At 45.4% G+C, this 26152-nt stretch overlaps 1 long non-coding RNA gene and 1 pseudogene across 1 annotated transcript; one reads left to right on the forward strand and one right to left on the reverse strand.

The window, feature by feature from the left end:
- Positions 1-4994: 4994 nt before the first annotated feature.
- On the reverse strand, positions 4995-5133 carry LOC119334911 (annotated as a pseudogene).
- A 19272-nt stretch (positions 5134-24405) lies between these two features.
- LOC119334470 lies at positions 24406-25906 on the forward strand. The gene is made up of 4 exons (XR_005161360.1): positions 24406-24768; positions 24941-25075; positions 25192-25382; positions 25516-25906. It is a non-coding gene; the product is annotated as an uncharacterized LOC119334470 (long non-coding RNA).
- The last annotated feature ends 246 nt before the right edge of the window (positions 25907-26152 follow it).

Genomic DNA, 26152 nt, shown 5'->3' on the forward strand with positions numbered 1-26152 from the left:
AAAACGTGAAAGTTATGAAGACAAACAGCAGAAATATGCCTATTGCTATGCAGCGGAAGGTAGACTACACTAGGCAAGCCATGGTCAAGTATCAACAGAGTGAAAGCACAGTGACAAATGGCTGCAGTGTAATAAGGATCAGGTAGGAAGATATTATGAAGCCAAACAGATCATACACTCACGTTGTGAAGACAAAAGATAGAACAGACATGCAATGACTTCACAATGAGTAATCAGTAAGTAAAAGGAAGTGAAGATGAAACCAGTGACTCGTTGAAGACAATGATGTGTTGGACCAGTTCCAGTTGCTGTGACAACTGTACGTCTGGTTGGAGCGGTTAGGTATTTAAACCTTAGGACACACAGTCCCGGACACCCAGTCCTGAACATGCAGCTCAGGACACCAAGTCCTCACCGTATTCTCCTTGAGCTAAGGTCACATAGTCCTCGCCCAATCACTCTGGTAAGTCTTCAAGGTAGACTCCCAAACCTTCACAGACTTCGTTCACTGGCAATCCACAATGTCTCTTGGATGCTCAGAACGCGACGCCTAACCGTCTGGAGGATGCACAGTCCTCAAGTGTAATAAGTCTTCAGATCACACAGACAAGAAGACTTAAGTGATGCCCAATTTTCTCTGGCTCTGGGTGGTTAGGGCTTTATCCTCGCAAGGAGTTCTCTCTCAAAGGCTTCAAGGTGGGTTGCTCTCAAACGACAAAAGCCGTATACTCAATCTGAGCAGCCAACCATTGATGGTTGTAGGGGGTGGGCTATTTATAGCCACTTGGCAACCTGACCTGATTTGTCCGAAATGACCCTGCGTCACTAAGGAACTGACACGTGTCCCAACGGTCAGATTTCAAACTCACATGGCAACTTTACTTGGGCTACAAGAAAATCTGACTTGTCCGGCTCTGGACAAGATTTGCTCTCATTGTCTTCACTCGAAGACATAGGTTTTGTTTTTAGGCATCACTTCAGTCATTCTGATTGGTTCTCCTGGACCCCACTTAAAAGTACGGTGGTTCCTATGACTCAACACATCAGCAAAAGAACTACGTAAGATCTAAGTCTTCGAGCTCCATAGGCTTCATATCGTGTCTTCTCTTGTCATAGACTTCAATGTGAATATCTTCATATACCACCTTTGACTTCAATGTCTTCATACATTTTTAGGGGTCATCTCTGGTAGTAAAACCGAATCAATGAGGGACTTCTACCTGTGTTATCCTGCAATTCTCATAAACACATTAGTCCCTCAACTAGGTTTGTCGTCAATACTCCAAAACCAACTAGGGGTGGCACTAGATGCACTTACACCTGTTTCTTTGCACACCAAGATATTAGGTTAGGTCCAAAGAATACTGCAAAACCACCAGTAGAGCGCCTATCATCAATATCTCCTGCCCAGTCAGAATCAGAGAATGCACTGACAAGAGTTGAAGTAGACTTAGAGAAAGTAAGACCAACATTAACAGTGTCTTTGACATATCTTACTATCCGTTTTGCAGCAGTCCAATGAACTGTAGTGGGAGCATGAAGAAACTGACAAACTTTGTTCACAACAAAAGAAATATCTGGTCTTGTAAGTGTCAAGTACTAGAGTGCACCAACTAAGCTTCTGTACTTGGTGCTATCTTCCTGATTCAGGAGTTCTCCCTCTGTAAGAGAAATCTTTTCAGAACTTGACATTGGTGTTGGTGATGACTTGCATCCCTGTAGCCCAGCTCTTCTTACAAGATCAGTAGCATATTTTTCCTGAGATAGGTGAAGTTCACTTCCTTGTTTCCTTACCTCAATACCTAGGAAAAAATGCAAGTCTCCTAGATCCTTCAGTGCAAATTCAGCACTAAGATCTTTCAACAGTCCTGTCACTGCTTCATCTGATGAGCTTGTAACAATAATATTGTCAACATAGATGAGCACAAAGATAGATGTGTTGCACTTATTGTAAATGAACAGTGACGTGTCAGACTTGGAAGGAACAAAACCAAGTGCTTGTAATTTTTTACTTAGACGGAAGTACCATGCCCTAGGAGCTTGTTTAAGGCCATACAAAGCTTTATCCAACTTGCAAACATGGAAAGGTGTGTTTTTGTTCTCAAACCCAGGAGGTTGCTTCATATACACTTCCTCTTCTAGAACACCATGAAGGAACGCGTTCTGAACATCTAGCTGTCTGAGACTCCATCCCCTGGAAACAGCAATAGACAAAACAAGACGAATGTTGGCAGCTTTTACAACAGGACTAAAGGTGTCCTCATAGTCTATGCCATACCGTTGCTTAAATCCTTTGGCAACAAGTCTAGCCTTATACCGATCAATAGTTCCATCAGACTTCCTTTTCATTCTGAATACCCACTTGCAATCAATGAGATTTTTACCTTGCCGTGGAGGAACTAGGTGCCATGTCTTGTTTTTCTGGAGTGCTCTGTACTCTTCTTCCATAGCTTGCTTCCACTTTGTGTCACCTAATGCCTCATCAAGCGTTTGTGGTTCACCTGTAGAGCAGGCTAAGCCAAACTTAAGTACCTTTTTATAATTGACAGGTTGCAATACCCCTTTTTGTAGACGTGTGCGTGGCATGGATGGTGAAGCAGCAGCAGTTTGCTGCACAGAAGATCCGGGGTCTGCAGCAGAAAAATCCACAGAAGCATCCCCTGGTGATCCCGAGGCAGATACTCTGCGGTCTGACGAGGAGGCAGGATTTTCTGCGGCTTCATCGTGTGATGACGGGGCGCCATCCGCCACAGAAGATCCGCCCGCAGCAGGAGATTCGCCCCCACTAGGAGCGTCACCGGGATCCATGCGAGATCCAGCGCCTGTCGGGTGGATTGGGTGGTCCACCACACGGGACCCCGAGCCGGTTGGCTGACGCAGGCGCCGCGCGTAGCACGTGGGCGGATCGGGGAAGCGGCTCGTCAGCTGCCGCGTGGGGCCCGGAGATTGGCGCGGGCCATCAGCGCCCGCTGATTGGTCGGAGGCGTGGCGCGCTGCCGAGTCAGGGCGGGCGACCAGAGCGCTGTCGGGCGTGTCGTTGTTAGGCGCAGGTGCAGAGGACGTCAATCCCGAAGGAGATCGCCTGCAGGACTGGTGCGGCCCGGATCCCGAGGAAGATATGTTCCCCAAGGGCCTGCACATGAAATATGGCTCGTTTGGAGCCGTTTCTTCACCATTTTCATCACCATGACCACCATTGGCTTCATTGTTTTTTCCTGCATCATCACATAGCTTAAGCAAACTGTTATGAGGATTAGTTGGCATGTGATCATTACAGTTATCTTCCCCAGAGGCACCTACTAGATGTGATGGCAAAAGGAGAATTTCTTGGCGAAGAAGAGCACCGGCGTTTGGATGTAGATCAGCAAAGGGAGATTTTGTCTCGTCAAACACGACATCTCTAGAGATATAGACTCGTCCAGTGGAGACATCAATGCACTTAACTCCTTTATGTTGAGGGCTATATCCCAAGAAGACACACTGTTTCGAGCGAAACATAACTTTACGATTGTTGTAGGGTTTAAGTTTTGGCCAACATGCACACCCAAAGACACGAAGTGATGTATAATCGGGTTTGATGTGAAGGAGCCTTTCTACCGGAGTTTCATGATTAATGACACGACTAGGAAGCATGTTGATGACGTGAATAGCGGCAAGAAAAGCCTCGTCCCAAAATTTGAGGGGCATGGATGCGCCGGCTAAGAGAGCTAGACCAACCTCAACAATGTGCCTATGTTTTCTTTCGGCAGATCCATTCTGCTGATGAGCATGAGGACAAGAAATTTGGTGAGAGATGCCAAGAGTTTGGAAAACGAGTTTAATTTTTCGTATTCCCCTCCCCAATCGGATTGAACGTCAATGATTTTGCTATTAAACTTTTGTTCAACGAGAGCTTGGAAGTTTTGAAACACTTGAAAAACCTCGGATCTTTTTTTAAGTAAATAGATCCAAGAATACTTGCTATAGTCATCAATGAAGCTAACATAGTAAGTATGCCTACCAACAGAACTTGGAGCAGGACCCCAAACATCAGAAAAGATAAGTTGCAATGGTTTGGTAGAAATACTCGTGGAAATTGGATAAGGTAATTGATGGCTTTTAGCCTTTTGACAAGAATCACAAATTGTTTCAACATCACGCTCTCCAACATATGGGAGCTTATTCTTCCTAAGCAATCGTTCAACTAAAGAAAAGGATGCATGCCCTAGTCTATCATGCCACCTTGTCGAGGAGATTTTGGTGACACCATAAGCTTGCTTATTTATTCTTCTAAACTCCGGAATCAATGGGTAAAGCCCGCGAACACATCTACCTCGGTAGAGCACCTTTCTCGTTGCCTGATCCTTGATCAAAAAGAAAAAGGGGTGAAACTCGAGAAAGACATGATTGTCAATGGCAATACGATGAACGGAGAGTAGATTTTTAGATGCACTAGGGACATGAACAATTTCTTAGATGAATCTTTCGGTGAGGGGTTTGGAAAACTGAATGACCAACATGTTTAATCCTCATACCTGATCCACTTGCTGTATGTATCTGGTCTTGGCCGCGGTACTTCTCCCGCATAGTCACTTTTTCAAGTTCACCGGTGATGTGATTTGTAGCGTCACTATCAACATACCAGTTTGTATCAACCCCGTATGAGGCTTCTGCAGCACCATCGACCTTCTCATCTTGCGAGGATTCTCCTTCATCTTCCTCAAACCGGTACCAGCAATCCCTTGCCGAGTGACCGATCTTGCCGCAGATTTGACACTTGACAGCATCGGGGCGGCTCCTGGAGTTGTTGTGACGACCCTTGTTGTTGGTGTAGGAGGGCCGCCCACGAGAGGCGTTGTTGTTGGAGTTGCCGCTGCCGCCGCCGCTGTTCTTTCCCTTGTTGCGCGGAGGGCCACGGTAGCCGCGTGAGCCACCACGACCACCACGAACGGCGGCGTTAGCGGAGCTCTTGAACCCGGCGTTGTTGCCAGCACCATGAAACATAACAATGCGCTGGTCGAAGTTGCTTACTTGAGCGAACAGATCATCGATCGTGACCGGTTCTTTGCGGGCGTCGAGTGCCGACACCAGCGGCTGGTACTCCATATCCAGCCCTGCCAGGATGTAGGAGATGACTTCATCGTCATCCAGCGGCTTGCCAGTGGCCGCCAGTTCGTCGGCGAGGGAGCGGATGTGGGCGTAGTAGGCGCCTACCGTTTGTGTGCCCTTCTGCGCGTTGGAGAGGGCGATCCTGATGTTGTTGATGCGAGGTCGGGACTGGGACGAGAACATGCTCGCCACAGCAGTCCAGAGCTCATGCACCTTGCGGATCGAAGTCACCTAGATAAGAACTTCTCAAGAGAGATTGATCAACAGATGGCCAAGTACCTGCTGATCTTCCTTTACCCAGACTTGGTGTAGAGGGTTCGGGACGGCTTTCTCCTTGCCATCTTTATCCTTGGTGACGAGGAACTTCTCCGGTTCCTTGATGGATCCGTCGACGTAGCCAAACAGGCCAGCGCCGATGAGCTGGGGCGTGATCTGAGCACGCCAGAGGACATAGTTCGTCCTGGTGAGCTTCTCTGTTACCTGACCATGGATGGTGGATACAGGAGCGACGGCGGAAGACGAGATGGTTGGAGCTAGGGTTTAATGGATGCTAGATGTTGTGGAAGAAGGAGGCTCTGGTTATCATGTAAAGATGCGATAAACGTCTTGCCTCGGTACGAGGGGACGTGGTTCGTGTTTATAGGCAGGGGCACATATCCCTGTAGCGCATACAGGAGATAGAATACATCTTGGAAAAGAAGAAAGAGAGAGATAGAGTTAGCCGCGGTTAAGCTAGTTATCTAGGCCAATAAACTACCAGAATATCTCCAAGAGATCCACCACGTTACAACGTTGCACTATATGCGCTGAACCTGAACCTTATATGTTTAACAGAACCAACATGTTTGTGCCTTGTCGGCATGACATGGGATCTACACTGTCGAATTGGTGTTGACACGTTGCCACCAAGCGTCGCTAGCTTCACACGCTTCGGTGACCGCATCAACCTGCTTGCTATCGTCGACGGTGGTCGTCTGATCTTCTTTATACGGCCACTTTTCAAGACTTCGGGAGAACCAAGCTTCAAGTTGTATGCATACAACCCCCTGACCTGCGACCTAGAGGGCCTTCTTGATAGGAAAGGCTTGGTGGCCAACAGTAGCATGGTCTTGAGGCATGCTGCACTATATGAGGAAAGTGTTGCCTCGCCTGGGCAGCCACACAAGGACATCATCTCCGCCATGTCATTGGTGCTACGCTTACTGCCGTTCAAAACCCTCATTAGGCTTAGGTTGGTTTACCGGAGTTGGTGTGTGATGATCGACAACAGGGACTTCCACGGGGGTAAAAAGCACACATGTTGCTTCTATCATGATTAATTTTCTGTGGCTTCACTATTCAGAAACAAGGTATATAATCTGGTCGTTATTATAAATTTTCTGATTTGAACAGGTTTGTATTTTTTGGTTGTAAAGGAGATAATATTACGGCTCTCAGGCAGGTACATCCAACTTGTTTAAGTGCCTGCTTGGATGGACTCCGAAGGGACTTTGGACTGGCATCCAACTAACCGTTGCTCCTGGATTCTTTCAAACAACCTTCTTTCTCGTGATCACAAGTTTGATAGTTTTTGTTGTGTGTATCTTCAGATAGCTAAAATTCTTCCTATTTAAAAAATAATCTTCCTATGCAAAAAATAATAGTTAATACTGTTACCTCCATCTAGAATTAGTTGCCTCAAATTTGTCTAGACACGGTATCTAACACTAAAATGTTCTAGATGTTATTTTAGGTCTGAGGTAAAATTAGCCATAGAATATAAATTATCAGTTTGTCTAATTCACATCTAGATGGTTTTTTAAGGATGTCACATCTAAGCTCCCACAAATATATAATGCAACAACAATAAACAAAAAAAATTGGGTTAATTATCCTTTTGCCCTCAGTGGTGTCCATGTGCTCAGTTTTGCCCTCAGATGCGAATTGTCCTCAGTTTTGCCCCTAGTCCGAGCACATCAACTACGACGAGGCCAAACGGCCATATTTGAGTCCATTCCGTCCGCCGGCGTTAGTAGTTGTGGGTCCGGAGCTTACACGTGGGACCGCGTGGACGTGGGTCCGGAGCTGACATGTAGGCCCCTGCAACTAAATCCCCAAATCATTCTAGCTCACACCCATCCGCCCGGCCGGCTGTCCTGCGCCGCCGCCGCCACCTGCGCCGCGGCCAGCACCTGCCCCGCCACCAGTTGCACGGCCTGCTCCGCCGCTACCTCCCTGCGCCTACGCTCCACGGCTCATTGTGACGCCCACCACCTTGCTGCGACGCCACGGGTGGGGCGCCCGCCACCTGCTCGATTCGCGGCGCGGCCTCCTTCCGTGCGCCCGGCCGGAGCGCTCAAAGGTGGGGGGCTGCTGGAGCTATTTGAACTAGGAGGAAGAACCCTAGGGCGAAATGGTGAGCAGCGGCGACCCCGGAGTATTTGGCGAGGCAGGCATCGGGCCGGAGATCCGCCGCGTCCACGACTGGGTTCCCGAGGGGTAAGTCTCGCCTCTTGTTTAGATTGAGCTTAGTTGTGCATTTGAACACTCGATTCGAGTAGGTTTGCCCAATTAGTGTGCTGATTGCGTCTCTGTTTTTCGCCGGTTAGGATGGAGTTGCGGTTTGCTTTCATGGTGCACATTAGAAGGGACCGGTACATGTTCGATGCAAAGGATAAGAAGAAATACCAAGGAGGTTTTGATTATCGGTTGCCAATGGCTAGTAATTGGAGTTTCAGACAATTTGGGGAGGTAATTTGTAGCCAATATCCTTGGGGTTTGCTTGATGAAGTGGTATACAAATACTATAATGGGGAAAAGAATTGGGTGACAGTTAGTAATGATGAAGAGCTAGCTACCATGTTTGTTAGGCATAAAGAGAAAGATAATTTTCATGTGAGGCTGCAAGTTGATGTGCTTGAGCAGGCATTTGGACCTAGGATGGCGGGTGCAACATCTCGGGGAGAATCAAGTCGTCGTAATGGCATCTCTAGCCAGAACAGTTCAGTTGGTGCACGGCGACGTGGTGGCTCGACAAGTGTGGGCAACAGCAGTAGGGTCCCCCTTGAAGTGGAGCCTGATGGCTACAATTCTGGGGTTGATGAAGAGAAGTTATATTCTGATGTTATTCAGAATTTACGACGGGCACCTCGGGCTGAAAACCAAGATGAGGCTCACAATGCAGTCCGTGTGGATGATGACGCGATGGGTGAGGACGAAGACCTTGCAGCTGTTGAATGGGACCCTTTGAACCCTCAAATGGAAGAAGGTATAGTTTTTGCATCCATGAATGAGTGTAGAAATGCACTTGTGACATACTGCATCAAGGTAGAACGTACTTTCAAAGTTGACAAGAGCGATCAAGTACGTTACAGAGTGCACTGTCCGACTGAGGGTTGTCCATGGAGGCTGCTTGCAGCTAAAATGCGGAATAGCACTAATGTTCAGGTCAAAGTGAATCCTTTTAAGCACACATGCCAGGAATCAACCCTTAGGAAGGATACAATCAGTAGAGCCAAGTCAAGATGGGTGGCAGAAGAAGTAAAAAAGTGGGTGAAAGAAAACCAGCAAGTGGGTCCAAAGGAATTGCAGAAGAACATCAAAGATAAGTTCAAGATAGATTTACCATACATGAGGTTGTTCAATGGTAAACAACATGCTATGGATTCTATTTATGGTAACTGGCAGGAAAGTTTTCAATTGTTGTATTCATTCAAAGGTGAAGTGGAGAGGACAAGCCCAGGTAGTATTGTAGATATTGATCACCACACCGTGGAGTACACATTCAGGGGAGTGACAAAGACCAAGGAATGCTTTAGAAGGGTTTTTGTCTGCTTTGAGGCTTGTCGCCGGGGTTTTTTGGCAGGCTGCAGGCCTTATTTGGCTATTGATGCCACTTTTCTCACAGGAAGGTTTAAAGGACAGTTAGTAGCAGCTTGTGCAGTTGATGCACATAGTTTTGTATTTCCAGTTGCCTATGGTGTGCTGGAGACAGAGTCTGAGGAGAGCTGGACTTGGTTTTTGCATAATCTCCGCCGGGCTATTGCACATCCCAATGGGTTGGTCATTCATACAGATGCCTGCAAAGGTTTAGAAGTGGCCGTGGACAATGTGTTTCCTTGAGTAGAGCATAGGGAATGCATGCGTCACCTTGCTGCAAATTTCATGAAGAAATTCAAAGGAAAGGTGTATACCGACAATTTATGGCCAACATCTTTGACATGCAGTGTGAAGAAGCACAACTACCACTTGAGGCAGTTATACATGAATCCCAAAGTGAAAGAATACTTGGAAACACACCACTCCAAGTTATTGGCCAAAAGCCAATTCAGTGAAGTGAGCAAAGTTGACTATGTGCACAATAATCTAGCAGAGTCTTTCAACTCAACGATCCGGAAACTAAAGGGTCATTATGTGGTGGATTTGCTTGACAGGATAAGGATAGAATACATGCAGAAATTTCATTATCGTGCAGGAATAGCCGAGGCAAAATTCATGGGCCACATTATCATCCCTGCCGTGATGAATGAACTGAAGCAGAAGACAATAGGCTTGGAAATGAACATGACGCTTTGCTCGGGTACCACAGCAGAGATATCATATTTGGATAAAGAGAAGAGGGAATGGAGATATCCAGTGGATTTAGAAGCTAGAACTTGCAGTTGTAGGCAATGGCAGATAACTGGGTTGCCATGCATTCATGCCTTGTTTTTCATCACTTCTCTTCCAGGTCCAGCAGGGAACATACAGCAGTATGTGCATGATTACTACTCTGTTGCAAGGTTCAAAGCCACATATGCTTATGCCTTGCCTGCTATGGAGGGAAAACAACAATGGGACATGGTGGACCCTGGATTCAAGCTTTGCGCTCCAGTTCTGAAGAGAGCAGCAGGTAGACCAAGGAAGAGTCGAATAAGACCTCGCAGCGAAGGAGCTGGACTTGGAGCGAGGAAGCGTAAGTGTACAAGATGTGGTGGGTCTGGTCATTTCGGTAAGTATTGTGATAACACAGTAGATCCAGCGTTCGGAGAGAGTTTCGATGAAGGCTTCGATGAAAATGTTGGTCAGCAGCCGATTGCCTCAACAGATGATGAAAATGTTGGTCAACAGCCGGTTGCCTCAACAGATGATGAAAATAATGGTCAACAGCCGGTTGCATCAGATGAGGATTTTGACGAGGTTCCAAATGATGATGGTCAACAGCCGCATGATTTTGACGATGATCCAAAATATCCTCCAAATAATGATTCAAGTGAGGCTCCAAATGGTGATCCAAGTGAGGCTCTAAATGGTGATCATGGTAATCCAAGTGAGGCTCCAAATGATGATCCAAGTGAGGCTCCAAATGGTGATCCAAGTGAGGCTCTAAATGGTGATCATGGTGATCCAAGTGAGGCTCAAAATGGTGACCAACCTTCTGTTGTTGTGAGTTCTGCTAGGTATGTAAATCTTGCAAGGGTCAAATACTACTGTACATCTATCACTTGACACGATCTCATTACCGTTTATGTTTGGACCCTTTATGTTTTGCACAGCTCTATGATAGGTTTGAAGAAGACGCGCAAGGTACCGACAACCAAGAGAAAAAGAGAAGAAACAATGAGCACAAGGTGCACGAGGAGCAAAGTGATGGCAAGAAGCTCAAGGAACAGACAAAAGCCCCAACGCTATCTATGAACAATTATGAAATATTATGAATAAGGAATGATGTTGTATTATGAAACATTTATCTCTTGACATGTTGTATTTCTGTTGGATGATGTTGGACCTATGTTAGAAGTATGTTTGACATGATGTTTAAATATCTGTTGGATGATGTTTGAATGAGCACATGGTTTTTCCTTTTTTTGATTTTTTTGAATTTTGTTTTGCTCATTTAAATTCTGGTCAAACCTAACTTTGACCAAGATTTAAGCAAGTCTAAACATCAAAATGAAAAACTAAGCCTGGATACTTCTTAGTCAATCCAAAATGAAGTTGTGGTGAGGTTTTTGAAATTTTCATGAAAAATGTGCTAAAAAGAGGGGTCCAAAGGTAGGGTAAACGGCCTCATTTCTAAGCAAGGTTTTTTTCGACCATATCTAAATCAGCCAAATAACTTTCCTACACATATATTCTATATGTACAGACTATGTGCGCTGGTTTTTCCATTTTTTGATTTTTTTTTAAATTTGTTTTGCTCATTTGAATTCTGGTCAAACTTAACTTTGACCAAGATTTAAACAAGTGTAAAACATCAAAATGAGAAACTAAGCCTGGATCCTTCTTAGTCACTCCAAAATGAAGCTGTGGTGAGTTTTTTGAAATTTTCATGTTCATTTCCCCAAAACACTTCTCTTCACTTCATACCAGAGAGTTTGAGATACTCGAGATATCATACAATACACATGAACTTATCATTTAAATGTATGTAAAGCTTGTTTATCAACTTAAATCGTTAGTATATGACATAAGAAGACTATGTGCGCAGGTTTTTCATTTTTCTGATTTTTATTTAATTTATTATGCTCATTTGAAATCTGGTCAAACTTAACTTTGACCAAGATTTAAACCAGTGTAAAACATCAAAATGAAAAACTAAGCCTGGATCCTTCTTAGTCACTCCAAAGTGAAGCTGTGGTGAGTTTTTTGAAATTTTTATGTTCATTTCCCCAAAACACTTCTCTTCACTTCATACCAGAGAGTTTGAGATACTCGAGATATCATACAATACACATGAACTTATCATTTAAATGTATGTAAAGCTTGTTTATCAACTTAAATCGTTAGTATATGACATAAGAAGACTATGTGCGCAGGTTTTTCATTTTTCTGATTTTTATTTAATTTATTATGCTCATTTGAAATCTGGTCAAACATAGCTTTGACTGCTCCAAACCCCTGCCAAACCCCGCTAACCCTAGCGCTGAATAAGGACCGTTCATCTAACCCTAGCGGTGATCAAGGGCCGTCGATCTAACCCTTCTAGAAGAAATCTGCGGGGAGGAGGGGGGCGATCCGCGAGATGCAATCTGATTGGCTGGGAGATTGTCTTTTTAACAAATATCGGACGCGCTGGATGGAACGTTGGGCCGTCTCGTTGTCTGGGCCTGAGATCGCAGTAAATAGCCCGTCTCAGCCTTTCCAGGCCTTGCATGCATGGAGGCGGCTACGTGGGTTTGCGCATGCGCGGGAGGCGGCGACGTGCATGCATGCGAGTGAGGCGAGCGAGGCGCGCTAGGCCAGCTAGGCGAGCTAGGCTAGCGAGGCGAGCTAGGTGGTTCAGGGCAGTGGTTCAGGGCAGCGGTTCACATGCACTGCCTAGTCAAAGATGCATCGTTTTCGTGCAAAAATTTAAGTGTGCAAAACGTAACGGATACACACACGCGTCCGGATTCACGCACGCACCGTTCTCATCCTTTCTCTCTTCCTCTCCCACCCACAGGCCTATAAATGGGGTGCCTCTCTTCCTCTCCCACCCACAAGCCAGATCCGATCCTCTCCAACTTCAAACACCCAAGCGACCAAGCCCTCCCCAAGCGAGACCAAGTGAAGAAGATGTAGTTCAACGGGCCGACCTTCCGCCGTCCGCCTGTGGTGCCGGAGCTGCGCTACCCACCGGGCGTGCTCGTGGAGAGGGAGCTCCGTGTGTGGGCTATTTCAAGGTGGAGGGGTTCCGTCGAACTCACCCGCGCCTTCCTCAGAGCCGGCTATGCCCACCTCCCACGGGGCTCGCCGAGGATGTTCACCCTCAACGAGGTTCGTGACCGCGGCGGCATCCTCCTACTGCTCACGGTCACCTTCACCAACCCATTTGACGCGCGCGAGCTCCTCGGCCAAGTCTTTTGGTGCGGCTGCGAGGCCATCTTCTTCACCATCTACAACATCTACACCAACTACGAGCGCATCTTCCCCGCTCCAGGCCAGATGCACTCCCTTCCCTACGACGACGAGGAGGAGGTGTGAAGATGAAGATGGTGTTGAAGGGGCGCGCGCGGCCAAGGTGGAAGAAGGAGGTCAAGATGAAGATGTTCAAGCCCGGAGTCAAGCTCGTCATGTTTGGTTTTTTATTTTGTTGCTTTTCTATGTCATGTCGTGTCGTGTCATGTTTCGTCATGTGTCCATGAACTGTCCGTGAACTTATCTAAGTTATTGTAATGGTACGGTGTGTTCTATCTCATTATGTGTGTTAAAAAATGTCCGTGCCCAAACTTATCATTTCTTCCCTAAACAAGTCATGAAGTTCAAGAACTTGTGGTTTTCATTAATGAAAATCGTAGGGGGTGAGAAGCCCTCTGTTTCATTCAAACAAAAAGTCATGAACTAACATGTAAATTTATTCCCTTTAAATTCTAAACCAAGTGCCACTCTAACCCTAAACCAAGTGCCACTCTGACCAAAATCATGTGGTAGTGCAACATACATTTTCAACCTTGCAACCCTCCAAAATTTAAGTGCAAAACAAAGGAAAACCACTCTCACGCGTGTGCAAACATTCACGGTCTCACTATTTTTTTATAAAAAAATTCACAGTCTCACTATGTATACCTTCCTTCTCTACCTATGTCAAAGTCTTGCCATCTGTCCTAGCGGTTACCAGCGCAGCCCTAAACACCACAAACCCACGCGGTCCTGGGTTCGAGTCCCCAGCCGCACCAATTTTTTGTGCATTTTCCACCCTTCATTTTTTTTATACATATTATGTTTTCCTCAATGTAATGCCCTTAAAAATGTTCATTTATTTTGGCACCTGGCGTAAACCTCTACCAGAGCTGAGGCACATTTTCCATGACATTTTGGTCTTTGATTTAAATCACGGTGTATTTGAATTGGATTAATTAACAGCTCCAAAAAATTTCTAACCTTAATTGTTTGGCTCCGGAATAATTCAATTAGCTTCCACAAAAAGTTTCAGCATTATGATTTACTGCCTAAATTAAATCAGAATAGAAAACAAAAAATACGCAAGAAAACCCCTGAATGGGCCTAATTGGATGCAGTTGGCCCATTAGTCTAGCCTGCACTTGGCTCTACGCTCTGAATTTGGCCCAAGAGCAACCTTTTTTTCGGACAGAAAGGCAGAGCAGAGAGCTGCATTTCATTGATCAAAAGTTTCTGAATTCCTAATTTCTTCTCTTTTTTTCCAACATATTTAAATGTTGGTCACTTCTTCTCTTTTTGTTTCAACATTTAAACAACTTTAACCAACATTTAAACTAGGTGAATTTCTCAAACAATTTCAAGATTACAAATTCCTTCATAATTCATGCCTTTCCATACATTTTCAATATTACAACCAGTGCGATTACCATACCTACAAATGCCCAAAAGTATTTGCAAATGGGTATTGGTAGTGCTTGATCTTCAAGCTTCCTAACCTTCTTCTTCAACATCCTAAGCTCAATAGCTAGCTCTCTGTCAGTGCGTGCTTCGTCATCCATCTCTTCTTCCGGAGCTCGTGGTGTGGCCACTGTCGTTCGTGGCAGCATGCGCAACCATTCTTCATGCTCTTCTTGCAGTTCATTCATCAGAGTCTTGGCCAGAGCATCGACCCAAAGAAAGAAGCATGTCACCTGCATGAACACTAAACAGATCAACCCATTGCTCAAACATCCCGATGACGAAAATGGTGCAATTGTCCCGATTCTTACCCCATTCTCGCTGCACACGTAGAACGGACGATTCTGGTTCCTCGGTGTCTGAGAAACCCTTTGATCAACGCCCGCCCGGCACCGCGGACAGACGAAGACAGGCATGTCCACACGCGCCCGGCTCTGCATCCGCGAGGTGGCGCGGGAGCTTGGGGAAGACATGGAGCTCGGAGCCGAAGGGGATCTCAATGCCGCCACGCCCTCCACTGCTAGCTTCCCACCGCCGCGCCCTCCACAGCTAGCTTCCCGCCGCCGTGCTCTCTCTCTCGCCGTGGTCACCGCCGTGCTCTTTGTCGCCGTGGTCACCGCCGCTGTCGCCCGCTTATATAGCACACCCGCCAACGGCTCTCTGCTCAACGGCTCTTTGCTGGGTCCCACAAGCCACGCGTGCAACGGTCTGAATAAAATTGGCCGTTTCTGCCGCCTGGTCCCACCTGTAAGGGCCGAGTCAAAAGGTTGACCTGACGGAGACGGTAGAGTTCACGGAATGAGTCGGTGCGCACGGACTAGGAGCAAAACTGAGGACAATTCGCATCTGAGGGCAAAACTGAGCACATGGACACCACTGAGGGCAAAAGGATAATTAACCCAAAAAAATTAGGACAAAAAAAAATAAACCACAAATAAAGTGGACATCAGCTTAGATGTGACATAGTTATGTCACATCTAGATGTGTCCTAAACAGACCCATAAATTATTGGATCACAAAAATTTAAGTCCCATGTTAACTAAGCTAGAAGAATATTCTTTAGAGAGAAGCCATCATAGCTAGCTTTATTAAACTCAAATAACAGCTACATCGTTTGTAAGAAAATTAACGATAAACTCCATGGGCGGGTCAAACCAAATCAAAGGCTAGTTTTGACGACCCCGGCTAGCTAGCACATCCGCTACTACATAAGATTCCCTATTACAAAACTCGACACAAGCCTTCTCGAACTCACTTAAATCTCTATGATAGTCTTCTAGAATAGGGGCTACAACCATAAAGTATCATCCCAACCGATTGACCAGCTTCAAGCCTCCATACAATGTTGCGGCCTCGGCTGAAACGACATTGGAACATGCACTAATTTTGCTCTTGCCGCTGCCAAGAATGCCCCACTATGATCCTGAATCAGCGCCGCAAGACCCTGTAAATTCAACTTCGGAAAAAGAAGCATCAACGTTTAGAATAATCTGGCCCAACATCGCCCTTCTCCACTGATTTAGGCGTAGGGGTGTTGCCGGTATCCCTGCAGCCCAGACGAAGTTCAATACCAAAGACTGAATCGCTGGCCCCGTACGTACTAGTGTTAGGACATCTTCTGCTCTGACAATGCATCGCCTCTGCTACCATAGGTACCAGCAGGTACCCGCCACAATCTCTGAAATTGGACCGGATCCATGTATGCCCCTCGGACTGCCAGGTCACATACCAAGGACTCGATGATCACGGAGCCCGATTGATCAACCTTTAGCGCCTTCTCAATTAACCTCCTCAGCCCCAGTACCTCTCAAACCGAACATGCCCTATCACATTTGAACAAAACATGTGCTATGTCCTCGACTCTAGATTTACATATCGGCCATTGGGATGTGGTACCAATATGACGATTTGCTAGGACACATAAGTAGGTAATTGCATTGTGTAAACAATGAAGTTCTCTTCGGATAAAACCTCACACTGGGTAATCTATCTTTTCCATAATGGCCGACAGGCCACAAGTGGATCCCGAAACGTCGATGTGTACACTATTTTTTAACACATCACAGACACAGAATCTCATACATACACATATACACTCATCTCTATAAATGCTCGCACGCAGCATCTTCAAAAGACTGAGCCGACATATCATCTTGAGATTGAGAAGTTGGGGACATCTCCTCGCATTGAACTCACATCGTTGGAAGGCCTGGAATAAATTCAGGAAAATGCGAGCAGCAATGTCAAGTCTGGGACTTGAACTCTGGCGAGCAGGGGATACCACTGTCTCCTAACCATCAAATGTCGATGTGTACACTAACACCTGTAAGCATGTTTAACAGATCTGTTCAGCTGTCTGGCTAGTACTTTTATCTTTAGAAAAACCAGCACTTTTATTTTAAGTTGTAACGCATGAAAAAAGAAAACTTGCTGCGAGGTACATGTGCTGTGGTTATATATTGACGTCAAGATCATATGCGTGCCTGTGTTATTTAGGTGAGAGTAGGTGAGTCGTAGTAGCATAGCATCGGCCCATTGCATCCTACACGATTCCATCGACGCTTCAGCAACAACTTCAGGTCTGCTGGAAATTAGTTAACTAGCTCCTTAAGGTTACAGAACTTTCTTTTGGATTACCAGCGTCACCTTATTTCTTTGTGGTTTGTCTTGTTTGTTTAACTAGTAAATTATACATATACTAAACCTAGCCAGGTTTAATTTACCTGGGTTTTTTGACTTTTTTCAATCAATGAAAACCGGACCAATAGGGTGAAGACATGCTAAATAGTGGGGGATTTGCTGGGGTACACCCATGGTTTCGCGTTGCTATTTCCTTGCAAATTTCATTTCCCGGTCAACCGTCCGTTTTGTCGGGGGGTGGCCTCCATCTCCTCACATGCATGCAACCCGTGGTGGCTAGCTGATTTTTCTCCCTTTTATAAGAGTGAAATGCACGTACAGTCCCTGTACTCGCTGGTTTGGTCCAGAACGGTCCTGGAACTTGCGCGTTGCCTCGTTACGATCCTGCTACTTGCGAAACTGGTCCATCGACGGTCCTGCGGCAGGCCCACGTACGTACACGACTACATGTCCTGCCACATCAGCACAGGCCGACGCGGGCCGATTCAGTTTTTGCAAAGGGGGCCCTTGCTTTCAGTCGAGTCCTGCACCCGTCGAGGTAGGCAGAGGCAACAACGAGCAGCGGCGGCGGTTGATTGAGATCGGTGGCGATCGGCAACGCGATAGCGAGCATTGAGGGAGAGAGTAGAAGGCGATCGGCGATGGCTGCGAGGACATAGCCACCGTGAGTCGTCATCGGCGGCGATGGTTCCCGTCCGGCGGCACGACAAGGGTCCTGTACCCAAATATGGTGAGTTCGTTTCCGGCTCATACCTCTCCTCTGGCTGTTGTTAGTAGGGAAATATTGTTTATTGATTTGGAGCCTTTCCATGATCATCAATTTAGTTCAAGTTGGTACTGATTTGGTTAGGGTTTGGATGCAGCCGTAGGGTTTTTGAACGGATAAACTGAAAAAATTGTTTTTCCTTTGTTTGACAGCACACGAAACTGATCACTTCACTGCAGAGTTCGTTCATGGTGGATTTTTCATGGGGATAGGAGGCAATAGGTCCTATGTTAATGGAAGGAAGGTTTGTTATGATTATTGCGAGGCTGACATGACATGTATGGCCATGTTTGATGAGTTAATTGAGACATTGGGTTATGAAAGGAAAGCAAGTATTAACACGTACTTGTTGCTGCCTGGTATGCAAATCAATGAAGATGGTCTTCGATTGTTATCAAAGGACAGCGACACAACCTGCATCAGGGCAATGGTTAGAGAGGGACATAGGTTTCTCATGTTTTATCTTGAGCATGGGGATAACATTACCACAGAAACATGGGATATTGTTATTGCAAACCCCACCCCTCAATTGCATGATGTTATCATGCCTATGAAGTGCAACAGAGAGCAGGAGCATGAGAGTGTTTTGGAGCAGAGCAATGTGCCATACAGTCATGTTGATGAGGGTACAAAAGAAGGGACAAGTACATGCAGAGTGAGAGGAAAAACAGAGAAAGAAGATGACGTGGGCAGTGATGATGAATCGTCTGACTCCGATTATGCTCCATCATTAGTAGATAGTGACTATGATCTAGAGGATGGTGATGAAGATTTGTTCATTCACAAGAAGCAGAATGGTGCGGAGAAGGAATGGAAAGGGAAAGGAAAAGAAGTTGTAGAAGATGACATTTCTGAAGATGATAGACTGGACCTTCCAGATTCAGATGAAGAAGACATGAAATTCAATTTCAAATACTTTACAGAGGCAGATATGAATGAGCCAAAGTTCCATTTGGGTCAAGTGTTCTCGTCTATTGATCAGTTGAGGAAAGCAATTAGAGAGTACAGCTGCAAAGAGAGGTTGAACATAACATTTCCGAAGAATGACAAAACTAGACTTGGAGCTAAATGCAATGATGGATGTCCCTGGTATTTGTATGCATCATATGACAACAGGACACAATCAATTATGATCAAGACATTCATAGATGAACACACTTGTTGCAAGAAGTGGCAAGTAAAAGCTTTTACTGCCAGATATATAGCTCATAAGTATGTGGAGAAGATCAGAGCAGATGAGAAAATGACACTAAAGGGTTTAGGGTCACTAGTGCAACAAGAATGGAACATGAAAGTCAAGAGGGGAAAACTTGGTAGAGCTAGGAAAATTGCACACAACATAATATATGGAGATGAAATTGCACAATACAATAAGTTGTGGGACTATGGGCATGAGTTGAGGAGATCTAATCCAGGCAGCACTTTCTTTGTTGAGCTTGCCAATGATGGTCAATTTAGGAAATGTTACTTCTCATTTGATGCATGCAAGAGGGTTTTTTTATCATCTTGTAGGCCAGTTCTCTTTCTTGATGGAACCCATTTGAAGACCCAATTTGGAGGCATTCTCTTGACAGCTATTGGAATGGACCCCAATGATTGCATCTTTCCAATAGCTTTTGGTGTTGTCGAAGTTGAGAATACCAAAAGTTGGAGATGGTTTTTGACTGCTTTGAAAGAAGACTTAGGCATTGCGAACACCTCGCGATGGAGCATTATGTCAGACAAGCAGAAAGTAAGATCATATGTCTCATGTATTTTATTAATGCTCACATGCATTTTATTGTTCTAATCAATTCTACATGCTTACATAGTTTTATTATCATAATTAATTCGGCATGCTTACATTGCTTTATCTCAACCAGGGATTAATTAGGGCTGTTAAGGAACTATTTAGTGACTCGGAGCATAGATTTTGTGTTAGGCATTTATGGCAGAATTTCACAAAAAAACTTCAAAGGTGAAATCTTGAAGAACTAACTGTGGAGATGTGCAAGAAGTACTACAAAAGGTCAATTTAGGGCCAACATGGATCAGATGCTTATTTTAAATAAAGAAGCTCATGATTGGTTGGATGAGTTAGATCTGAAAACATGGGTTAGAGCTTCTCAAAATGAATTCCCTAAGTGTGATGTGCTATTGAACAATAATTGCGAGGTGTTCAACAAGTACATCTTAGAAGCAAGAGAAATGCCCTTACTAAGCATGGTGCAGACAATAAAGGGGCAGATAATGGCAAGAATTTATTCGAAGAAGGAAGAAGCAGGGAAGTGGCATGGCAAGATATGTCCAAAAATTAGGAAAAGACTTGAGAGGCATGTGGAAGCTGCTAACACATGCACTGCTGACCCAGCAGGACTTGGGATATTCCAAGTTAATGATAGAGGTGCTGATTTTGAAGTGGACATCAAGTCGAGGACTTGCAGCTGCAGGAGATGGGATTTGACTGGAATTCCATGTTGTCATGGAGTGGCTGCTTGTAGGCATGAAAAAATACCTCCTGAAGAAATGGTGCACTCATGCTACTCCATTGAGACATATTTGAAAGCATATGAGCATATTATCATGCCATGCAGAGATGTGGCTGAGTGGCAGAGGATGTATGGCAGAGAAATACTTCCTCCACCAATTCTGAAAAAGAAGGGAAGAAGAAAGAAAAACAGGAGGCAACAACCAGAAGAGAAAGAAGGCAGGGCAGGGAGAAAAATGGGTAGAGGAGGGGCTGTTATCCATTGCAGCTATTGTGGTGCTGCAGGCCACAATATTGGAGGATGCACTAATTTCAAGCTTGGTTTGAGACCAAAGAAAAAGGGCAAGATAGTTAGAGCCGAGCCACCAGTTTCCTCTGATTCAGAAAATGAGGGTCCTGTCCTAACACAGGTAATATCTCTAATAGCATGTATCATTTCCCATATATATATTTAATTAATTGTGTGTGTCATTTCCCAATGTATTTAATTAATAGCAAGTGTCATTATTAATATAGGAGCAAAATATGCACCCATGGGTTTGAGTCAACCAGAACATACTCCATATGAAGCAGAGGTCATTTCTACATTGATTGTTGAGGTTTGTTTGTATGTGCTTTCTTAGTGACATTTCTGAAATATTTATCTATGCCACATGCATAACTCAAATCCAATATTTAAATTGCAGACGCAGTCACGCCAGAGACAAAATGTGCAGCCAACTGCTTTACCAGAAAATGCTTTTATTCAAGCAAATGTCCAAATGCAGCCCCCTATGCAGGAGACAACTTCCACAATACATGGAAATGTTCATAGGAAGAGAGAGGTTTTAGCTTTGGCCAAATTGAAGGCAGCTGCTGAGAGAAGGAAGGTTGCGGATCAAGCCAAATTTAATGCAGCAATGGCAAAGCTTAGAGAAGAAGAGAACAAATTAATGATAGCAGCTCAGCGGAGAAAGAAAGAGATGGAAGAAAAGAGGCAAGGTGCTGAAGAGAGGAAAAAAGCAATACTGGAGGAGAAAAAGTTAGCAGCCGAGGCAAGAAAAAGAGCTGCTGAAGAAAAAAAGGAAAGCTCAAGAGGACAAATTTGCACTTGCCGAGGCAAAAAGGTTAGCTATGCAAGCCAAAAAGAGAGAAGCACTAGAGGCAAAGCAAAAGAGGTCGGAAGAAAAAAAAGAATTCAAGAAGAGAAGAAGAGAGAGGCAGAGCAAGCATATGAAAGGGAGGAAATGAATTTCCTGTTCATGCAACAAGAGGAGCAAGAAAGGCGGCAGAGATGGAAAGAATATCAGCAGCAAGAGGAGAAAGCAAAGCAAAAGGCCTGTGAGGAGCAGATGCAAGCAAAAGAAAAAACATGCGAGACAGAGGTTAATAGGGTTCAAACTACTCCAGTAATGGAAGAGGAGGTTAATAGGCCTCAATCATCTACAACAAGGAAAGCCTTTGAGGAGAAAAAAAAGCTAGATGATATGGCAGCAATGAGGTTAAGAGCTGATGAGGAGAGGTATAGGGCATGGCTGCAAAAAGAGAAGGAAATGGACCAAATGGTCAACAAGGCACTTCCAACAAAAGAAGTCTTCCAAGCCAGCAAAACACTCAATTTAAGATGCCAAGAAAAGTTAGAATGTTTGATTATTTCAAGTAGTAGTCTAGTTCATGTGATGTGCCAAATTCAGTTTCTTATGGACTATTATGTAGTTGAAACCATGTTTATTTTTCCACATGATCATCTTATGTTCATGATCATGGTGCCCAGGATGTAATGATCATCTTATTTTGGAGGATATTTGGAAAACTATGACATTTCGTTTCCTGAGATTTTCAAATTTCCTATGATATTTTCTGTCCTCAGATTTGCATATTCCCTGTGATATGTTCATACATTGCCCAGTTTCTATTAACATTGCATCTTCATATATCTAAATCATGTAGAAAATGCAGTGCAACACCAAATGGTACAGCACATAACCATATAATGCCTGCACTGTGCATATACATGTACTGTTCATGCTCATACATTGCCCAGGTTCTATGAACATTGCCCAGGCTCATGTCTAAATTATGTAAAAAATGCAGAGAATGACCATATGTAACAGCACATGACCATATAATGCTTGTACTGTTCATACATACATATATATATATAATCCATGTACTTTATCCTGCACTTGACATGATCAAATGGCACATCACAGTACCAATTCCAGGAGAAAATACACATCATACATGACCAAATGGCACCTGACCAAATGGCAAAGCTCTAATATAGCCCAGCTCACAACACAGTATATCACATTAGAATTTTTGTTCAAATTACAAAGCTCATGTAAGAACAAGCACAGATCACAACTATGAAATTACCAAAAGATTACACACACCCCAGATCATCTAACTTAACTAACAACATTTCAAACAGGATGGTAACAAACATCCCAATGCCATTACACAAGCCAAAGTATTAAACTTCAGTACTGTCTAGACTTGACACGCCTCCAACAACTCCCGCGTTCTCGTCGGTGACGCCGGAGCAGGCGGCGACCGTCCTCCTTGCCAGCATTCCAACCTTTGGCAGAGGCACCACCACCTTGAGCACCTTCCGATCGATACACGAGTCACGCAGCAATGCATTGACCTGCAATTCCCACCTGTCAGAGGGCAGCTTGATGTCAATCAGCTTGCCGTGAAGCTCCTTCAGCACGCCCATGCGAAGTCCGGCTCACACGCACCGTCAGGGAGGCCTTCATTGCGGGCGCGGCTCGGCTCCGGCCGAAGACATGGTGGCTCTCCGCGGCGCCACACCTGCTGCGGGAAACCCACCCGTGCACGCTGACGGTGGACGGTGGAATCGCAGGCGCGGGCCACTATTGGGCTAGCTTTGCCTCCGCCCGCACAGGAAGCGGCGCTCATGCTCTAGCCGGGGCGGGTGACGGCTGGGACAGCTTCGCCTCCGCCCGCATAAGAAGGAAGGGGCCGGCGCAGGCTGGGACAACACTGCCTCGGCCCGAAGGACTCCTACTCTTGCCGGGGCCGGGAACGGAGCTACCGGAGGTCGCCGCCGCCGCCGCCGGCGGCGGCGGCCGTGGTTCTAGGGTTAGCGATTTCTATCTAATTTTGGGGATCGAATTGGGGGATTTCCTCTTTTCTCGCTCGGGTTGGGAGAAACTGAATCGGCCCGCGTCGGCCTGTGCTGATGTGGCAGGACATGTAGTCGTGTACGTACGTGGGCCTGCCGCAGGACCGTCGATGAACCAGTTTCGCAAGTAGCATGATCGTAACGAGGCAACGCGCAAGCTCCAGGACCGTTCTGGACCAAACCAGCGAGTACAGGGACTGTACGTGCAATTCACTCCTTTTATAATTGTATGTTGGCTGGCTCGAGACGCCTCTTCCTCTCTCGAGAAGGCTCCAGCAGGCCGCCGCCCGCCGCTTATCCCCACCGCCTCCGCCGCACCGCCTCCACACCACCTCCCAACAGATCCCTATATAAGAAAAAGACCCAACTTCGCCTATGCATAAGGACAGGGCACGACCGCAGAGGGACGGCTCCATCGATCTGCCTCCAGAGGCGTACATGGGAGGGGCTGCGTCGAGCCGCCGTGTCCATCTCGCCGCCCAGCGCCTCATCCCCTCCGGCCGCCCAGATCCCCTCGCCATCTTGCAAGTCCAGCCCAACCACGACACGGCCGATGTCAAGCGGGCCTCACCGTTATGGCCATCTTGGCGCCGCTGGGTTCTCCGCGCCGCCGATGCCTAGGCCGACCCAACATGCGCCGCCCGCACCCCGCGTGCGACGGCCGGGGGCTCCGACGCCCACGATAGCGAGCACGCTCCAGCCTGGCTCACCATGCGCCATCTTCCCTGACGCCCTGAGGGTGGCCACCCCAGGACCTACCTGGCGGATGAGGTTGGGACGGGTCCAAGGTTCTTCGCCGAAGTCCATGGCTTCACGAGCCCAACGACCAGAAGCAGGCATCCATGGAGGGATCCTCGAAACGCCACCCGATGCTCCCTCCCTCTTCTTTCACTTCTCTAGCTAGCTGAAGGAAGGACTCGAGCCGAGAGCGCTGCCTCCGTCGGTCTCTGGCTCCCCAGCCGGTCTCCGCTATCCGGTCCTCGCAGGCCCTCTTCCCCTCCTTCGTTCCTTAACAAAAACATTAAGTACTTCTTGCCTCTCCATTCTCTTTCCTACAATTCAATTAACTGAGTCAGAAACATATTACGGGATATTGCCGGTTGATCGATTGCTTTAATTAGTTGTTGGTTAGTAAGTCTACCGCGTGTACACGAGTACGAGCAATGGATGTTTGTGAAGGCTATGAGATACTGGAAATCAAGGAGCTAATTGTTTGGGTCACTTGACTGAATTGTAACTGCACCATTTGAGGCGATTTTGCCCTGGTTTTGCTGGGTGGTAAGGTGGTTTATGGGAGTTGCTGAGTTGGTGGAAGATTGGGGCATTTGCATATGGTTGGTACTGAGGAGGACTATGCTGCTGGAGTGGGAAGCAGGAGAGGTATGTTATCCTAAAATGTACACTCTTAACTGTTTTCCAGTTGCTGCGTGTTAGCCTGAAATTGGTTATGTAGGAAAATTTTAGGTCGATTTGGTAGAGTTAATTCTTTTTATTTGGTGACTCGGTTTAACATGATGCACACCATATCGATGACAAATTTTTGTTGTTGCAGCAACCGTTGGGATCTTGGATTTTTTTTCCCCGAGCAGAATGTGGACTTACTACCTTTATATTGAAGCTGATGTAACACGTCAGAAGTTCTCCACTCCTGCATAAATGGACTGCATCATCAACCTGCACTGTTAAGGTCATGCTTAATTGCTTATAGACGATCTAGGTTCAGATTGTGAAGTAGGAACACTCGAATTGTGAATTTACCTGAATCAATACCATGTATTCTTGACACTTTCTCTGATTCTTCAGGTGAAGTTGAAGAAAAGGAAAGAGAACACTGATTCTTCAGGAAAAACTGGATATGGAGCTGCAAGATCTAAATGAAGGACTTCGGGATGGTACTATTGTAATTGTTCATATGCGAATTTACAACTTGTCTGGCTAGACCTATGTTCTGAATAATCTTCATTCCTCCATCCATTGTAACTTCATGTTCAAAGGTAACCACAACTGACATATATGATTCTAATAGTCAAAATTGTGCTCTGTTATTCTGCTCTTTGTTCCATCTGGACATTCAATTATACCCTTTCAAATTTAAATTACTGAACGCGGAGATGAAACCATTTTCAGGTGCTTATGAGACGGAAGTTAAACGAGATGGGACAAGAAAAGAAGGCTTTTCAGGTTTTACTTGCTTAAATTTTCTGATCCATTAATTTTTAGAGAAACATAATTGCATAAGTAAGCAGATTTACTTGCTATCCATTGGAATAAAAAAATTGAGCGGAGATATGATTTTACTGTTCATGTTCTTTCTTTTCTATTTGTATTGAGGTTCATGCTCACTCAAATATATCATGTTGTGGGACTGTCTGATCCATGCATACTTTTTTACTTTCAGTTTGTTTTATTGATAGGCAACGTCGTATTTTTTTAATCAAAAATCTCTATGGGGTTGGTGAATCTGCGTTCATTGGATGATCTCTTCTTTAATATAATAAGAATGGTCCTTTCTTAGAATAGCAAGACCGAATCTGGTTAGGTCGGGTGTGAAATCACCCGACATGGAATGCACTCTATACACCAATTATCTACTTCCATTTTCATTGGCATGAAGTCTGCCATTAACATATATTTTTGTTAACATATGTTTTAGTAAATGTGGGAAGCACCACTGGGTATAGAACAATCGCACCCTTGATAATTAACTTTGTCATTTGTTTCAGACTACAGAAGTTACAAATAATGTTACCCATATGTTTTGTAA

This window comes from Triticum dicoccoides, chromosome 7A, assembly GCF_002162155.2.
Source record: "Triticum dicoccoides isolate Atlit2015 ecotype Zavitan chromosome 7A, WEW_v2.0, whole genome shotgun sequence".
In the NCBI taxonomy this organism is placed as follows: Eukaryota; Viridiplantae; Streptophyta; class Magnoliopsida; order Poales; family Poaceae; genus Triticum; species Triticum dicoccoides.